The sequence below is a fragment of the Anomalospiza imberbis genome, chromosome 6 (assembly GCF_031753505.1).
Source record: "Anomalospiza imberbis isolate Cuckoo-Finch-1a 21T00152 chromosome 6, ASM3175350v1, whole genome shotgun sequence".
Taxonomy (NCBI): domain Eukaryota; kingdom Metazoa; phylum Chordata; class Aves; order Passeriformes; family Viduidae; genus Anomalospiza; species Anomalospiza imberbis.
Genome location: NC_089686.1, coordinates 5,134,723 through 5,153,438, shown reverse-complemented (window position 1 = coordinate 5,153,438; position 18,716 = coordinate 5,134,723). Strand labels below are relative to the sequence as shown.

At 50.8% G+C, this 18,716-nt stretch overlaps 1 protein-coding gene and 1 long non-coding RNA gene across 2 annotated transcripts in view; both read right to left on the bottom strand.

Moving 5' to 3' along the window:
• Nucleotides 1–2,364, bottom strand: part of DAAM1 (dishevelled associated activator of morphogenesis 1) — a 90,655-nt gene extending 88,291 nt beyond the window's left edge. Inside the window, exon 1 of the mRNA XM_068192114.1 lies at nt 2,087–2,364. The gene's annotated coding sequence lies outside the window, so the exon portion shown is untranslated. The remainder of the gene's footprint in view (nt 1–2,086) is intronic.
• An 8,216-nt stretch (nt 2,365–10,580) lies between these two features.
• Nucleotides 10,581–17,311, bottom strand: LOC137475132 (uncharacterized). The gene is made up of 6 exons (XR_010999702.1): nt 16,942–17,311; nt 15,100–15,149; nt 14,596–14,737; nt 14,058–14,397; nt 12,098–12,217; nt 10,581–11,710 (listed from the first exon to the last, which is right to left on the bottom strand). It is a non-coding gene; the product is annotated as an uncharacterized lncRNA (long non-coding RNA).
• Nucleotides 17,312–18,716: the final 1,405 nt, after the last annotated feature.

The following is an 18,716-nucleotide window of genomic DNA, read 5'->3' as shown; positions in this document are numbered from 1 at the left end:
TCACCGGAGGAGCCAGCCTGCCGTGGCTGTCCTTTCCTGCTCCCTCCTGCACCCCTGCCACAAACAAAGGGTCAGATAAGGAGCCAGCTCAGGTCAAGACCGGTTTGACTCCGTTTCAAGCCCAGGGGAGCGGATTCAGCGCTGATTTTACACCTCACCCATCCTGTTTGCCTCCCCGGGGCAGAGGCCAGTACATAGAGCAGGGTGCACGCCTGGCTGGCTGGACCCAAAAATCCCAGGGCCATGTCAGGGCAGCAGCGGCAGAGCCACACACCAGCTGAGCGCTGGCCAGAGCCAGGAAGTGTCACTGCTTCCTCCCGTCCCCGTGTCACACAACACTGGGCGGTCAGAGATCGTGGACTTTGGCTTTTGCTTCCTGCTCCTGACAGAGCAGAGGCAGGTCCCAGCATATGGCCACGGGGAGAGCAGGGTGAGTCACTCATTAATCCAGGAACAGCAAGGTGGATGTCTGACCTGCAGGGTTTGGGGGGAAACCCACGCCAAAACAAACTCCAGTGCTCGTGGAAAAAGGTCCAGATGCTGCAGGACACATCTACTCCTAATGGGACTCAAAAGAGGGGCAGGCAGGGAATGCCAATAGCTTTGGAATACATTGTTTTTTTGCAAGGGAGAATAAGGAGGTTGCACCATGGTTGACCACTGAGGCTTTGACACACACCAGCACTTGGATTTTGTACACAGTATCAGAATCAACCTCTAGAGAGGGAAAAAAGGAATCCAATGGCTTCTCCCTCTCCATGCTGCCTAGAGAAGCTGCCTGCCTGTACAATGCCAGGCATCTGCAGTGCTCAGGCCTGGTCAAAACCACCAGGGCAGCCTGTGCCATGGGCTGCCCTCTCCCCAGCACCTGGAAAAGGGGACTTGGCTGCACCCCATGATCTTCCACATGCCTCCGATTTCCACGGGGAGCCCCTCGCCCCCAGTTTGGCAGCACAGCCCTGTCAGTTCACGTGGCTTTTGTCAGGAGGTACATTTATCGTCACATTATCATCTGCCCGTGCCTTAAATTAACCTTGATCACTTAAAGATGCAGAAAGACTGTTTCACACTAGCACCAATGCAAGAGGCAGCGTGGTGTGAAAGCCATGAGCGTTGCAGACAGTGGGGACCAAACCCCTCTGTTCACACTGAAGACTTCATGCCAAGTAAAAGACCAGAATCCGACCACAGTCACAACACAGCAGTGGCAGCCAACCCTCAAGGCTCCACGCAGCAGGGGCATTGTCCCTCCTCCAGGCAGACCCCTGACCAGAATCCTCCCTGCCCGAATTTTTGGGCGGGTGCAGCCAGTGACAAACCGGATCTTCCCACCTGGTGCCTGAGCCACACACCTGCTTGTAGCCAAGCCATAGCCCAACACCGGCACATGCCAAAATCCTACTCCCATCCCGGCTCCCACATCAAAGCATCGGCTGGACAAGAGTACGCCTGCAGCAAAATGTGTGACACCAGCACCAGAGGCTCGGCACATACAGACGACGGGGCAGCCCCAAACTGCCGTGCCTATGGGGAGGCACTCAGGAAGCTGAGATTCCCCGAGGCCCGCGGGAGCCCCATCAGGGGGGTCACATCGGTGGTGTGGGAGTCGCCGCAGGGGTGGGAGCCGCCGTGCCAGCCGGCGCCGGGACTGCAGCAGCCTCCGGAGGCGTTGCCATGGAGAAGGCAGCGCAGCAGCAGCATCCCGCATCCCACGCCCCCGCGTGGGCGCCCCCTGCCCGGCGCCCACGGGGCCGGGCACCGCCCGGGACCCGCCGGGGCCGTGGGACCCGCCGAGGCCGGGGGACGCGCCATGCTCCGGGGCGCCGGCAGCGGGGCGGGCGCCGCGGGGCCCGGGCGCTCCCCCCGGGGCAACAGCTCCACGCAGCGCCCGGGGCGGGGTGGGACGCGGGCTCGCCTCCCTCCCCACGGCGGGGAAAAGGCAGAAAAGCGCCGGCTCCCGCCCCGCTGCCGGCGCTCCCGAACCCCTCCCCAGCACGGCCGCGGGCTACGGGAGAAGGGCAACACACTCCGCCGAAAGCCCCGCAAAGCGAAAGGGGAGGAGCGCCGAGGGGCTCGGAGGACTCACCGCAGCGCGGCCGCCGTTCCTGCCGGGGCGGAGGGCTCGCTGCCCGCCGTCCGCCCGCCGTTCCTGCCGGGGCGGAGGGCTCGCTGCCCGCGGTCCGCCCGCCGTTCCTGCCGGGGCGGAGGGCTCGCTGCCCGCGGTCCGCCCGCCGTTCCTGCCGGGGCGGAGGGCTCGCTGCCCGCGGTCCGCCCGCCGTTCCTGCCGGGGCGGAGGGCTCGCTGCCCGCCGTCCGCCCGCCGTACCTGCCGGCGCGGCGCTGCGCTGCGCGGCGCGGAGCCCGCCCGGCCCCTGCCCACAATGGGCCGCGCCCGCCCCGCCCGGCGCGCTGGCGTCACCGCCCGCCCGCCGCCGGGACTTGTAGTGACGCGCGGGGCGGGGGCTCCGCCACCGGGGCTGCCCTGCTGGGGGTACCGCAGCGGGGGCACTACCGGAGGTTCTGCTGGGGCTACCGCAACAAGGGTACCGTAGTAGGGATGCTGCAAAGGCTGTACGGCACCGGGGGTACCGCACCGAGGGCACCGCACCCGGGACACCGCACCGGGACGCTCCGTGCTGCAGAGGAGGCGGAGGGCAGGCGGGAGGGTCCCGCTCCCGCCGAAGATAAAGTTTCAGCCGGCTGGCGACACGGACACGCGGGATCTGTGTCGCAGCTGCCGGGCAGAGGCCTCCCAAGATGCGGCAGTCTCCGCTTGGATTTAAGAAATCAATTTTCCAGAGGTTCCTATTTCACGTGAATCAGAGCAGCAATTGGATACACGGCTGGATTCCCACATGCATGGGAATAACCTCGCTGCATGAGATGGCAGAAGGAGCAGTTAGTGTTCTTGGTGCAAATCAAAACTCAGATCAAATTAATAGCGTGGAACATTTTACCTTAAGTAAACTTTTTTTTTTTTTTTTTTTTTGGGAGAAGAGGTCAAGCTATTTATATCTTGGATAATTTTTATTTCTTTCTTGGCAACAACTATATGGGAAGGTCTGAAAGGCAGGAAGGGATTTACTGTGATTGTGTTTCGTATGGAGTCTGCACAAAAATTGATGCAGGGACAAAGGAAAAGCCAGTGTTGGGAAAGTAAAGAAAGAGCATCCATAGAGTTGATACCAAAATGTGGAGTAAAATTAACAGAATCACAGAAGGGCTTGGGTTGGAAGGGACCTTCAAGATCATCTTGTTCCAACCCTCCTGTCATGGGCAGGGACACCTTCCACTAGACCAGCTTCTCATTGGTCTTTTCCATCTGTGCCTTAGCTTTCCTGACCCCATCCTTAAACATCAAAATCGTATCCCTGTACTCTTCCTAGGTCACCTGTCCCTGCTTCCATTGGCTGAGCATTTGCTTCTCACTCCTCAATTAGAGGAGCAGGTCTCTGCTCAGCCATGCTGGTCTCCAGCCTGCCTTGCTTGATTTCTTGCCCATTGGGTGTTGAAGCAAATGGGAGGCAACAATCACAGAGGCAGTTTTGGGATAAAAGGTGTCAAGGGCAGGTTTTCTGAAGCAGTAAACCCAATGATGGTGTTGTGAAACTGGTGGGACAAGAGGATAAGCATCTGCACCCAGGCACAGGTTTTGGCAAGAGAAATTATAACTCATAAAATCTACCACAGTTCTTGATGGAGCCAAATATGTGGTAGATCTAATGGATATAAGAGATATTGATTTCTTAAAGGCTCTGACAAAATCCTTCATCAAAACATATTGAGGTGAGTAAGGAGCCACGAAAAAAAAACCTCAGTGGTTTATAGGCAGAAACCACAAAGGCCAGACTGGGGTGGTCAGTCTGTACTGGAGCCATGAGATGGGGAGTTTCACAGAGATCTGAGTCTGTGCTCAGCATCTTCATCAGTGATGTAGGAGGTGGGGTGGGTGGGGACATGGTGATGGCTTCTGGTGACACTGAACTGCTTGGAAAGGCCCAAGGCACCAAACTGCAGCAGGACCTGGGGACACACAGTGACAAAATGACAGATGAAATACTCTGGAGACAAATGTAAGTGATGAGCCTCACAGGGAGCACTCCTAACATCTTGCACATGGCAACGGGCTCTGAACTGACTGCAACCCCTCAGGAAATGCATCCCAGGTTATAACAAGGAATTTGATGAAAGCATCAACTCACTCCTGAGCAGCAGTCAAGAAAGCAAACAGACTGATAGGAGTTAATGAGGTAAGAGGAAAAACTGCTGTACAAATTCCTGGTTTGCTCTCCTCTTGAATACTGTGAGCAGCTCTGGCCTCTGTTCTCACCAAAGAACTAGTGATCAAAGATAGGGAGCATTTTTCACTGAGGTAAAGGGTTAGGCCAGGACTATTCAATCCAGTATTTCTATACAAGCCTCAGGCTCAGGAAGTCCTGGAGCTGTGTGCAGCCTGCTGTGGGCTTGGGGAGTTTATGGGAAAATATCCCTGAACACTTCTCATACCCCTGGCTTATCATACACCATTGGCTATGAGAGGATGCTGGGCAGAATGGTCCCTGCCTCCATCCCAGCACAGCTTTTCTTTTGCTCTTCCATTCATCTTATTTTTTTCCATAAAATGCCTTCCCAGGACAACCCTTCCCACTCTTCTCCTCCTCAAGGACTTTTGTTAACCACATAGTGATGGTTTGGCCTGCAAGCTCCCAGCCTGGGTAAGTATCAGCTTAATGGCTGACATCTGGAATTGCATCTTCCTCATCGAAACTGCTCAGCCATTTTCTTGTCACTGCCTTCTCAGAGCTTGTTTGGACGCTGCTTATCAAGCCCCATTGTGTTGCTTTCCTGCTTGTTTTTCCAACAGCCGCCTATTAAATTAAGCTCTTGTATTCAGACAGGAAAACCCAATAACCAGCTGCCCAGAGCCTTTCTGGATAAGTAGGACACATGCAATAGTCATCATGTAAGACTGATGAGCATCCAGCCCCAAGAAGGGGAGAGCATGGGTACCAAGCCTGCTTGGAAAATAATCCTTGTAATGCCTTGTAACAGGAGGGGGTTGGCAGGGTTTGCTCATTGGATGAAAAAACTAAACCAGGACTTGCTCAGAGCTGAGGGAAAGAAAATGGGTTTCTTGTTCTAAATCTGTAAGAATATACTTGGTAGCCTTCATCTTTAGATGCTCACTCGACCCTAGTAAATGTTCTCTGCCACCAATCCATGTCAGATCAATACTATCTTATCCCTGGGGAAGAGTTTTTATGTGTTCCAGCGAAACCTAAAAGGACACTCTTGATTCAGCTGACAGTAATGGAATATGGAACCCATCCCCTTACAAAAATTAAGTAAAATTGATTTTGGAGGACAAAAAGCCCTCTCGAGGTTATAGTCTTTCACATTGCACAGATGATATGCTCAGCAAAAAAAACAGGCCACAGCTTCTATTTAATTGTTGTTCTGGTCTAAACCAAAGACTTGCACCAAAAGGGACAAAATCGCCATCTGAGCCCCTATCACCATCCCAGACCATTGGAGATTGTGGGAATATTTCCATCACAGCAATCAGGGCTGGTTTTGGCTCAAAGGTAGGAGACAGCTTTATGCTTTTTGTTCTTTGATAGGAGGTTTTTAGAGTACGCAGAGGATCTTTAGCGGTTCTGTATCTGGGCTGGGATGTTCTGTGTGAAAACAAACCACACCCTAAACCAATGTTATCTCCAACAGCGCCGAGCCCAATCTCACCCCAGGGTTCACATCAGCTCCCTGCAGCTAGCAGGGGGAGGCAAAGCTTCGCTGTAACATTTCATAGCCCCAGAAGGGAAAATAGACACATTCCCAAAGCAGGACTCAGCGGGCTGGGAGCATTAGCAAAGACTCAGTGGATTTAGGCCCTGATTCTGCAAAGTCCTTAAGCTTGTAAGGAATTTGTAATTTGCTTGTAAGCAAATTCCCATCCGCTTCAGTGGCATTTAATCACATGCACATAAGTGCTTTATGGCGTACCAGGGAGTTGTACCTTGGTGGTGGTGGGGATATCGGGAGCCCGAGCAACCAAATTCTTTTCCAGTGTGTTCAGAGAAGGGTAAAATCATGGAATCGTATTACAGAATCATAGAATGGTTTGGGTTGGAAGGGATCTTAAAGATAATCTAGTTCCAACACCCCTGTCATGGGCAAGGACACTTTCCACTAGACCAGGTTGTTCAGCGCTCCACTCAGCCGGTCTTTCTAAGAAATAAAAAATGTAAGAAATAATTGGAGAGCAGATAGTGAGACTTACTGCAAACAGTTATAACAAGGTCTTGCTCCAGCCCTGCCCTGTCTAAACCCACTCTGCTGGGAGATGCTGGGAGAGCACAGCCGCTCCTGGCTGCTTCACCTGAAAGAACACCATGCCCTGTGGGAAACAGATGACTCAGATGAGTGGCAGAGAGATATAAAGCACTTGTAAGTGTGCTGGGGTGTAGGAAGCTTTAAATTATCTCTGTGGCTTGGTCAGGGCCCTCCACCCCACCCCTCTCTGTGCTCCTGTCATTGCCTTCCTCCCCTCTCCACTGGTCCCTGCAGCTGCCAGAAGCCCCTCGTGCTTCCCTTGCCATCCATCCTCCCGCCTGTCTCCTGTGAGATGCTGCACGTGTGGCCATGCCCTGGTTTGGATCATCTTGCTGGTACCTGGCGTGTCTTTGGCAGACTCCTGACACTCAGCTCCTGATTGCTCATGAAGCCAAGGGTCAATCTTCCTCTCTGGAATGTCCTGCCAGTGCCAGGCTTCACCCACAGCCTTGTGCCAGCCTCAGATGCTGGGTTTGGGGGAACATGTATTGTTCAGGGTGGCTGGAGGGCTCTATTTCTTCTCCCCTAGACTCCCTAATGGCTAGAAAACAAGCCATTCTTGATTAGGGATCTGTAACTTTGCCCAGGTCTTTTTTCTCCTCCCTATTCCTAGAGGTGACTTGCATTGAATTGCTCTAAAAGGTACCAATCAACAAAGCAAAAAAAAAAACCCAGAGCAAATTCTCAATGGATGAAAGTTCAGTACCCTGTTTCTTCCTCACATCCTTGGTTATTTATCTCCTGAAAGCAGGAAAAGAGGTGAGATGAGGGGTAGCATCCAGGGAAGAGGTGAGGCTGGAGGAAGAGGAGTGAAGGGTGGGAGAGGGGTGTAAATCAGTGCCTCTCTCTCAAGGCCAGAGACTGCTGCAGATTTCCACCAGCTGTTGCTGGGGCTGTCAGAGAAGGGTTTAACAGGGATGTGTGCACACACAGCCTACAGGGAGAGCTGCTTTTATTTGTTCACATCTAGCATGGGTTGAATTTATTGCCTTTGCAGAGGGGCCAGCAAAAAGCCAGAGCGTCACTTAAATCCCATTTAAAACCTCAGATTAAGGCTTTGCAGGAAGGGAAGACAGGGAGGTGGAAATAGCCTGGCCAGATCTGGCTCCATTGCTTGGGGGAGTGGGCTACAAATCCACATAGCTACAAAGCCAGGGGGATAAGTGAGGCTATTGTTTTATCAGTGGAGCATCCTTTGCTCCAGACCTTTAGCAGCTACAGAGTGAGGAAGTGCCAAGTCACCTTACACTCACGATGAGCCTCCAGCCTCTTACTGGAGCATAAAATAGTTAACCCCCAGGTCACCAGGTGGGTTCCAATTCTGCCATCCATTAAGGAAAGAAGCTTATCCAAAGGAATTCGGAGCTCTCATCAAGGGCCTACCTGTATTTGGAACATCTTAATCCTCATGATTTTTGACATGATTCAATATTCTATACCTATCTCACTTTTGCAAGATGCCTAAGCCAATTCTGGGCAGAATTTGTCCAAAGTGACTCAGCCAAGGTCACTCTTATATTCTGTGGTCGACCTGGGAATGGCTCACAGATACCCCAAGTCCTGGCTGAACACAATAAATCACAAAATCCTCTCCATCTTGTTCACTATTTTGGTCCCCCTGATTTGTCCTGCATCATTAAATTTTTACAGTGCCTGACTCCAGATGACTTAAAGTTTGTGCCTCCTGTCTCCAGTAACTGCAGAGCTAAGAGGTTTTGTTCCTCCCAGCACAAGGGCTGGAATGTGAAGACTCAGCGACCAGCGCAGGCAGGAATATTTCTCCCATCCCTGACAGCTGTGTAACTGGACATACATTCTCCTGGTATCTTTCAGAGCATCAGTGTGGCTTTTACACGTCCTGGTGCTGCATTTTTTTCTAATCAGCAGAATTCAAAAGAGATCTGTTACAGGACTTGAACAACGATGTTGCAGTCAGCAGAGCAGCAGGGTCCTGTTGCGTCCGTGCCAAGAGGTCACAACCTGCATGGATGGAGCGAGCACAGGACTGCTCCAGCCTCCCTGCTCCATCCCTGGGCACTCCTGGGGTGACATCAGCACTATGAGATCATCTCTCTTGACTGGCTAGATTTTCTTACAGGTTTTCCCTGGAGGGCTTCTTGTTACTCTCCGGTTGCAGTTTCTCTGCTGCAAGGACTTCCGCAGGCTCGTGTTCCCTTTTCCATGGTGCCCAGATGTTGCTCCACCCCAGGGTCTCCATGCAGCTGTGGCTCCATCAGCTGTCAGAGCCACTGTGCTGGGAATGTTTGTGATGGGGAGGTATTGCAGCCGCCTCTGGCTGATCCAGGCTGTACCCACAGCAGTAGCCTTACTGGAAAGTTTTCCTGGTTTGGCATGGGGTTGGACTCTGCAGGAAAGATCTTCTCTTTCCTCTACTCAGCCTTTTCTCTGCCCAAGCACACAAACCTCTCCTCCTCCATCTCCCTTGCAGGAATTTTAGATCCATGCACAAGACTCTGGCTGATATCCTGGCAAGAAGTCCTCAGTATCTAAACACTGGCCATGGCTGGTGATGCTCAGAGGTCTCAGACTCAGGTTGCAGCCTTGGGAGAGCAGCACCTCCCTGGCACAGGAGGGGCCCCTGGGCGTGCAGGGATGAGCAGCTGGGAACATTAGGAGGTGTGGCAGTAACAGCAACCTCCCTGTATCACTGTGGTGGATGGAACCCTGAAAATGCCCTGACTGCCTCGGATTACTGGTGACAAAAGGGTGTTGCTAAACTGGTAGAGAGGGAAATCACAGTCACAACAACAGCAAGAGGGACCTCCCCAGTTGCAACCTCCTTAGTCACAGCTGGATTACCAACCCCATCCTTATATTTTCCATGGGGGCGGCATGAGTAAGAGCTGACTCCTAGGGATGTCTGTTGCCTCCAGAAACCCTTAAGGAGAGAAATGCTGATGGGACTATCAGGCTTGGCTTTTCATCCCCTTACGTGGGATGTTGAGTGGTTGTGCAAGGACTGGGATGGTGACTCAGGTACAGGACAGAGCCGGGGGGGGGCCAGGATGTTGAGGACTGCCCCAAGCATCCCCCAGGGCAGAGTCACTGGCAGGGGATGGGCATGCACGGTTCAGCCTTTTCCACAGTATCTGCAACACCTCAGTCCCTCCAGAGATTATATTTGGGACACAGACTTGCCTTGCAGAAGATCCCCCATCCCCTCCAGCTCTGTCCATGGCTCTCCCTGTTTTGACCAATGGCGAGCTGGGAGTGAGCTCAGATCTTGGGAGTCTCTCAATATCTCCCACATGCTGGTTTATGTATAAGGGACAGTGCAAATGATGAGCATAGGGCTCAAACACATGCCAAGTCTCACAGGTCTCCTGCAGCTCCCAGCCATGGGTATCCTGGGAGCCTCAAGACCCTGACTCAGCCTCCCCATGGCCCGCTGCGCTGTTGGGGTGCAGGAGAGGGAGATGGCAGCCCCCAGCTCCCTCCAGCACCAGGGGCTGCACCCAGACCCCAGCGTGATCCCCCTCCGTGGAGACCTGGGAAAGGGAGGAATGGCGAAGAAGGACTTGGGCAAAGCCGATGGGAATGAAACCTTGCTCCCTGAGCCCTGACTGCCGAGGCGGTGGGAATGTGAGCTCAGCCCCTAGGCGACTTAATGGGCTTTTAAAAAACCCCTTTGTATTGGATCCATTCTTCTTCCCAAAGCTTGCTGGCCCCGTTCCAAGGGGAAACCTTTGATTCTACAAATACACCACAATTATCATCCCGAGGACTCTCAGCTATCAGGCTCCCCGCCTCCAAAAGATCAGCAGGATGCCGAAGAGGTGCTTAAATCATTTCATCCTAAGAAAGCCTTGGGCTGTAACAGCTTCCCTGTTGCTCGGAAAAAGCCACCCCTCTCCCAAAAGCTTGGCTCCATTTTTCTCCCAGTGATAGCGTCGCTAGTGGAGGCAGCGCTGCGGAAACCAGGCCACTGGGCTTCCCGGTGATTTCATCAGTCCTGGGACCCAGCTCGTGGAGATTTATGAGCTCACAAGAATCTCGCCTTGGAGTTATCTCCCCCTCCCCTCTTTTTATGGCTCTGCAGAAAGGGATTCGGCGATAGAGCCCTGCTGGGTACCGTAACAAGCTCGCTCTGTTTGACAATTGCAAATATTTTTCTCCAACATTGCACAGGTCCATGTGCTGCTTGGGCTGCTCTCGCCAGCGTCGCCACCCCCCAGCATCGGGAGGCTCCACTTGTCGTGGGGGAGATGCAGCCCAAAGGCTTGCATCCATTCCCTGACTCCTATCCCTTGCTCACAACTCCCCTAAGCTCACCTCCAGGTAGGTTTTTATTATTTTTAAACTGTTGTGCGGTTTTTTGGTGTTGTTGTTTTGTTTTTTTTTTTTTTTTTTTTTTTCCAGAAATATTTTTATTTTCTTCAAGCAATACAAATCCCACCCTTCTGCAATGCTCTCCAGTCTAATGCTGGGGTTTTTGAAGGGGCTAGGTGCTTCACTTCCAGCAGGAATCCAGCACTTCTCTCCTTGCAGAAATCCCCCTTTAAAGCACGTCATCAGGACTCTTCTGCAGCTGTTTTTCTTAGTAGTCTAAATAAAGCTTTCAAGTTAGGACTCCTTGATGTGAAGCCAGATTCAGAGGCTGTCAGTTCCTTTGTGTATCCTCAACTTGTCCGGGGGTGTTTTATTTTGGGATGGCTGCTTACTGCAAAGCTGTCCATTTAGCAGCCCATTCCTGCCACATTCTGCTTCTTGCCAGTGACAATGTAAACTCCAAAGCACCACTGATTTCTGCTGCAAACCCTTTGCACTGTGCCTGCCTTTCTGCGAGGATAAACCATTTTTCAAGCAGGAATTTGCTCGGGCCAGGGGCTCTCCATGACAGGAGCCCCAGGGAAAGGTGTTTCACTGTGGCTGAACAGCCAAGGCCAGTGTCCTTCCCAAGCTGCAGCTGCAGCCCACACAGCTGTGGGGTGCAGATAGAGTCCCTTCCTCATGGGAATCAGTTATATGGGGAAGGCTGATCCCCTTTGGTGACACACAGCCACCCCGTGGGTCTAGCAGAGGCTGCTGCGACATGGCATTGTCTTTGGGGATGACATCCCCATCCTGCTCTGGGGCCGTGTGCCACTTGCTTGGTCACACTGCTGTGGCTAAGCCAGCCGGTTCCCTGGGCCACTCCAGGATGAAGGCAATGGGAGGCTGAGCCAGCTCTGCCACTAAGAGGAATGTGGACCCATAGCCAGCTTAGGGACCCACACTGATCACTCCAGGAATCTACAGGCAAGCAACAGGCTGAGACCAAAAATCCGCTCCTATCCTTTATCAAAACCACTGCTGCTTACTTAGGATGCTCCAGGCATGATTCAGCACTCATTATCTCAATTGAACTGGAGATTAGGCTGCAATATTCCCAGATAATAGCTTTATTAGCTCTGTATTATTCTTTCAACATTATTTATTTACACTGAGTCAAGAACACTCGAAGCTTTCACTGAAACAGTAACACCAGTTGGTCAGAAAACATTTTATGCTGTGCTTTTTACAGGAGCAAAGATCCTGTGTAGAAGGAGCTACCCCAGGACAAAAGTACCCTTGCCAGTGAGGTCTTTTTGGCTCAAGGAAGCTGTAGGTGTTATGGTTGCCCCACAAGATGCTAATAGTGTGGAAAGGTAATTTTCTAGAATTTCAGCACAGGCAATGGACTGTTGTGTCCCATTACCTGCTGTGCTGGCTCTGCCAGGGCTGCTCCTGGGCCAGGGACAGCTGACACTCATGGCACATCTCACCAGGCCCTTTTTCTTGAGCTCCCATGACTTGTCTGCCTCCAGCCATCCATCCTGTCCCAGCACAGGCTGGCACCAACACTCTTTTGGCTGGAACAAGATTGCATTCTCCCTCCCTGTCCCCTGAGAAAGGAATTAGACTGATTTGATGATAGATGCATGGGCTCTTGGCTTTGGCCTTGCCCATCAGCCAAGACAGCACATGGGCCACTGCAAAGCTGTGGTAGCCCAGAGAACCAGTCCAGGGTACAAGGAGTTGGCCCCAGGAAGGGCTGCCTGGGAGGTCCTGCGCTATGTGCTGGTGATGTAACCAAGTCCAGATTTTCCTCTGATTCTGTGTTGCTGCAGAGGATGACTGTGGGGGATGACAGCAGTTGAGTATCCATTCACCTTTCCCCTATCCTTAATAACCTTGTCATGGAAAATGGGAGCTGGCAGCCTGATCCTCCAGACAACCAGCTCCTCCCTGGGATGCAAAGGACCTTTTCTGGCACAGGGTACTCCACTTTCTTAATTTCTTTCCAAGTGAAATTGCTCTTTGCAATCAGAGCTGCCAACCATCCTGTTAGCACACTGCCCAGTCTGGATTAAAGGGACCCACATGATGCTGGTTTTTTTTTTTTTTTTGGCCCACATTTTCTCTATGAGCTCTTGGTACCCATTGCTTCCAGAGCTGAGCACAGCCCCACATGACACACACACTCCCTAGGGAGGATGCTCCAGGAATGTCAGATCACCCACCTGAGTCCAGCAGAGATGAACATGTACATTCTTGATAGCCCTAAACAGCCCTGCTCCCCCCACTTCACTCCTGGAAGAAGGATTCCCACTTGGGGAGTGACTGCTTGTGATGTTCCCACCACACAGATGCTGTAGCTCCCCAAGAAACCTGGCAGATGCTGGGGGCTGGCTTTGATGTGTATTTCTTTGCTATTGGAAACAGTCTCTCCTATAAGGGCTTGAACTGGAGGCTGTGTATAAAAGCTGCCATTGTTTTTATCGGGCTACCATCCATGTGTTTAGAACATGGATGCCCTGAGTGATTCTGCTGGCGGGAAGTGGAGGTGAAGGGGCTCCTTTGGATGTGCTCAGAAATCATCTCCACATCCAGGACTCCTTTTAGAGTTGTTTAACATCATCCATCTTTCAAGCCTCTCACAGCACTGCCACATCTCTGGGGTTTGGTATAAACACTGGAGATCACAGTCAGTGAGACAGCGGGGCAGGCGGTGCAGTTACGAGATGTCCTGCGTCAGACGTGGTGCAATTTGCAGCTGCTTGGAAACGCCCTGGCAGAGAAACAGGGGATCTGGGAGACACACCTCTCCATTCCCAGCCCAGCCCAGGGGCAGCCTGCCAGCCCCAGAGCACAGGCACGAAGCCCTAATGGAGCTACAACACAAACTGCTCCTTTGATTGCTGTTTGCACTCCACATCAACCAGAGCTGTCTGGAAGAAGCTCTGGATAATATTTGCTTGTGTGCTCCTCTTCAAAATCCCAGCTCCAGCTTTCTGGAGCTGCTAGGAATGTACTGCCCTGGCACTGCCTCTAACTGAAGCTCTTGTCAGCCAAGAAGGAATGAATTTGTCCCTTCTTTTGAACCACAGAAGGGGAGTCTCCATCCCTCTCCCCACCTGTGGTACACCCACCTACATCCCACCTTGGGCTTTTCTACTAAACAGCCACTGCCACCACCAGCCCAAGTCCATCTGCTCCACCTCTCTCCCATACCCATCCCTTTCCTTTGGGACATACCTTCCCTGGGTGCAGATGTCCAGCACCACGTCCTGGTGCCCTCAACGCCTCCAGCAGCTCCTGGGACTTGGAGTGCAAATAGGTGTCTTGCCCAAGTCCAAGGAGTGGGTCAGTGTCAGAGGAGGGATGTGGACATCCCTCCTGTGCTGTGCCTCCCTCCCAGCCCCGCTGCGTGTGGAAAGCGCACAAACCGGACATTCAACTTACCAAGTCTTTGCACAAGGCCACGGCTGGGGCTGCCAGGGAATTATCAGATGCTCTTGTGGCTCTGCAGAGAAGCCAGGATTCTAAGGGAAGGGTTACTGATTGCATTTTGGCCCTGGGGAGCTGGTTGGACAAACTGCTGTATAATCACTGCACAGTCCAGCCTGCAGAACAGCACTGTAATATTTTTCTCTTATCATCGTGCAGCTTTGGAAGCTCTTATTTGATCTCCTTTATCCATGTGAATGTGTTCAAGAATGCAGCAGCCTCTGCCTGCAGAATAGTTCCTATTGTTCCCTTTGTTCATGTGTCTGGGCTGCTCCTCAGCCTCCTCTCTCCCTTCCTGCAAAGAGACACACTCTGCACGGTCAAAAGTACCTTTACAACTTGATCCTAGATATTAACTCAGCCATGAGAAAGGCAGAGGACATATTTTCCTGAATATTACAGCTTTTTGTGATGCAGAGGAGAGCGTGGTGAAAGGTACCTTGAGCTCACAGAGTGAATTAGCTGCTTTTAACTTCATCCAGGATCTACTCACCCATGCCCAACCTGCAAGCTGCTCTGAATTAATGCTGAAAATGGATGGCATTGGATTGGGCATATTTGGCTTATCTATCTGTTTTTTTGAAGTACTGACCCTCTTAGTTTGAAAAAAATCCACAGTAACACAGTAAATCAGCCTGGAAGAGAAACAAAGAATCTGAAGGCCATGAGAAATACAGATCCCCATTTCAATTTTTTATCCTGCTTTTTTTTTTTTTTTTTCTGATACAAAAGCTTATACATGCCTTCATGCTGAAAACAGGCTGGAATTGACTTAGATATTAAAAGTGTTTAACTTGGAGACTTCTTTGTGTGAGTGTGGAACTGAATTCAGTGCTTTTCAAAAGCAGGCCTCCAGCTTTGCAAAAATGTCTCTCCAATTTCTAGATCAGCCCTTTCTACTTCTTTCAGACAGGTCTGCAGCAGGTTATCCTAACATTATCTGCACAATCTTTAAACCCCATCGAGTGCACAGCTTTAAAATAAACCTCAAACAAACCTCAGCTCCATCTGAAAAGCCATCTCCTCTCCATCCTCCTTGTGGAGAACCTGGAGGAAAATGTCAAATTAAACAAATGAGAACTTTGGCACTGCTGAGTTAGATCAGGCTGAGTTAGTCATCAAAGTTACAGCTAGAGGTTGTTAATTTGTTGGTGATTTCCAAGCAAATTCTTTTTTGTATTCTGTTTACAAAATAAGAGAATTGAGATTTTTTGTTGAGCCTGGAGGCTGATGCATCACCAGCCATGGTAAAGCAAAGATGACACGGAGCTTGCTCGCACACTGAGGAAGGTGTGCTCCTTAATTTAGTCTGAGTCACCACTTCCATTAAGAGCAGGATGGAAGGATGGCACCAGAGCCACTGGCTGCCACAGGGCAGGGGCCAGAACCTGCTGAGAGCCTGATCCTGCACTGCCCGTGGCACACATGAGTGGTGAGACAGATTGGAAATCACTGGCTCAAGGCTGGATGTCTGCTTTGGCTTTCCTACATGCCTCACTGGGAATTCCTTTAGAAATCCTCGCTGGGAATTCCACCTTAGACTGAACTTACATGAGCAGGAGGCCAAATAGTTATTTAATTTTTTTTTTTTAAAGTCTTGTTACTTTTTTGGGTACTGAATGAAGCCAGGGAAATCACTTACTGCTGCTCAAGTCTCATGGATGTGCAGTGCTGTTAATCACAGACTTCATAAATTGTAAATTAATGTTCCCAAAATCATGAGATTCTTATTTGTTTAAGTAGAAGAAGTTGTCTCTTTTTATTGAGGTTTTGTGCTTTCAGGACATGACGTGGATTTTTTTTCCCCCCACATGCAGCAGCAGAAACAACCCTAAAAATTAAAACCTCTATTGCAATTTCCTGACCCCAGAAACAGGAATTTAGAAACATCCCCTTCCTAAAGAGCAAACTGACACCTTTGGATATGGGCAGCATGGGTAGGGGCAGACATTTTGGTTCACAGGGACTAAGTTCTTTCTACCCTGATCTCTGAGCAGTGGAATCTGAATCTGCCATTGCTCAGCACCCATTATTTGATCTGCAGACTGAGGAGGAAAAAAAAAAACAAAAACCAAAAAGCAGCTGATTTGAAATGTGGCCTCTCCTCTGCCTTGTGGCAAAGGAGAGTGTGGAAAGCAGTAAAAACCCCCTGCCTAGCACTTCTATTTTCAAGCAATGTTAAGGTGAAAAGCCCTCCTAGTGAACCCCGAGTGTCTCTTTCCTCTGCTCAGCTCACAAAGCAGGAGCAAAGAACAAACCTCCTTTCCTGTCCCTCCTACCTCCCTGAATCCCTTCTCATTAAGGAAAGAAAAGGTCAATATTGGTGGTGTTGAAATGAAGCACAAGGACCGAACCGCCTCCTGTGCCTGGTGCAGGGCGCTGAAAGAGCCAAGCGTGAAACAACATTTTCCAGAGCCTCCATCAGCTCAGGGGCCTGGTTTGGTCTGCCATTGTGCAAGGAAGGAGCCTGATTTCAGGAAGCAATTTGCAACCAGCCCCTTAGGAGACTAAGGGGGAAAAAAAGCACCTGTGAGTGGGTCATAGCTTGGCCTCTCCTGACAGAAGTTTGAAAAGTCCCTGGCAATTTGGGAAATTCAAGAGGTGGTGGACAAGTCCCACCAGGAAGATGCTGAGGAAACCTGAGGCTTGCCACACCAGAGAGCTTTTGGTGAGGCTTCCTGTCTTGGCCCAAGCCACTGTCTCCCCTCCTCTTAGCTTCTGTTTGCCAACCCATCCATGCAGCAAAGCCGACACCTGAGCCTGTGTCGTCCTCATCACGAACACAAATTCTCAAAAGTGGCATGGAGAGATGATGTTTCCCAGCCCACCAATTTACCACCCATCTTATCTCTCTCCAGCTCTCTTCTGCCTCTCCACAGCTTCCTCTCCTGGTGAATGCTCTCCTGGTAGATGCTGTCCTGGCCAAGCATGGATTTGGTCAGTCATAACCATCTTGCTCCTCTTTCAATCCCAACACCTTCACATTTCCTCCTGTGCTGCCTTTTACTCTTCCCATTCATACCTCATCACCCTCTTTGAGTTCTGCCTGGTGATGGTTGCAGAGATCGAAGCTGGGACTGGCACCCAAGGCTTTGAGGCTGTACCCTCATGGGGAGTAGACTCCTGTATTCTTGTGTTTTCCTGTCTGTTCATCTCCATCCACTATTGCCTTTGCTCTTAAATCTTCTGGCACTCTGGGTGCAGAGAGATGCCCCCCGGTCTGTATTGATCTACCATCAGTTATGATGTTGTCGTGGGTGCATTATGAGAGATATTGCCTAAGCCTGGGTAAAAAACAGGGGCCAAAGCCCCTTGGCACCAGCATCACAGTGATCTGTATGCTGCAAACTGAGCAGGGATGGAAGGCTTAAGTGTCCCAGAACTTTGCAACAAATACTGTCCTGTGAAAAATAGGAATATTCTGCCTTTTTATTGTCCTAATTTGGTATCAAACTAAGTGTTTAAAAAGCCTGACTTTTCTCCAGGGATGGAACATTCGATTTTTGACCAACCTACCTCTTGCAACCTTAAATCTGTTTTAGAAGGAACCTTTTTAACCTCTTTTTTTTTTTCTTTTTCTGTGCAAACAGACATAATTTCTACACCACTCAATTACTCCTTTCTTGTGTACCAACAACACAAGGCATTTACCTTGGCAGACCAGGTAAAACAGTGCCCTGAGGGAAGCTGAATAGGCCCTGGTGATGAGTTACAGTGTCTAACACTTCCCAAGTACAATCACAATGATTTATGACCGCTGACATGACAAAGATTTTGTCTGGGAGTGAGGAGTGATGGCTGATGTCCCTCTAAATGCTTATCATTTCTGGCAGCTTAATTGAATCGTGTTAACAGATGCAACAAAACTGAGAAACATTTCTCCTCCTAGCAGTCCTCATCAGAGCAAAGCAAAGACCGTGTTGGCATTACTTCCCTGTTTTCAGGAATTCTTCTTTGAAGTCAGAGGGTGCAGAAATGATCTTCCTAAAAATAAAATGCCACCAAAGTAGTATTTTATCTTCATATTTGATTTTAGGACACCCTGGCAGGAGAACAACCTCCCATGATGGGTGGTAAGAAGGGACCCTTGGAGAGTTGGTGCACTTTTCCCCTGTGGAGTGAGGCATCCCTCATTCAGCATGCAGAGGACTTGGGCTTAGGTCCAACTTGGAGCCTTGCCCTCCTCTTGGGGGTTTTGAAGCCTTTCAGATCAGTTGAGCAAAACCTCAGATAACTGTGACAGCCAGGGCATCCAGCCCTGGCCTGTGAGGTGTTCTGGGAACAGCTCTGCAACACAAGAGCTCCAGCAGATGCAAGGGAGGAATGCAGGCATTCTGACAGGCCTGCAGGCAGCTGGGAGCACTGCAGGAGATCCCACTTTGCCTGGGTGGCTGCAGTGCTGCAAAGGGGCAGCATTTCCTCAGCACCCAAGAGAGCAGCAAAGCCAAGACCACTGAAGGCAGGTAGAGGTAGAAAGCTCCATACTCCAAAGCTGCCGTGTGCAGGAGAAGGCTAAAATGTGGGAGATGGTTTTCAGTAAGGTTCATCCATAGCAGCAATGGACACCTGTGGCCTGGAAGGACTTTTAGGAAAGATAAAGTTGTTCATACAGCA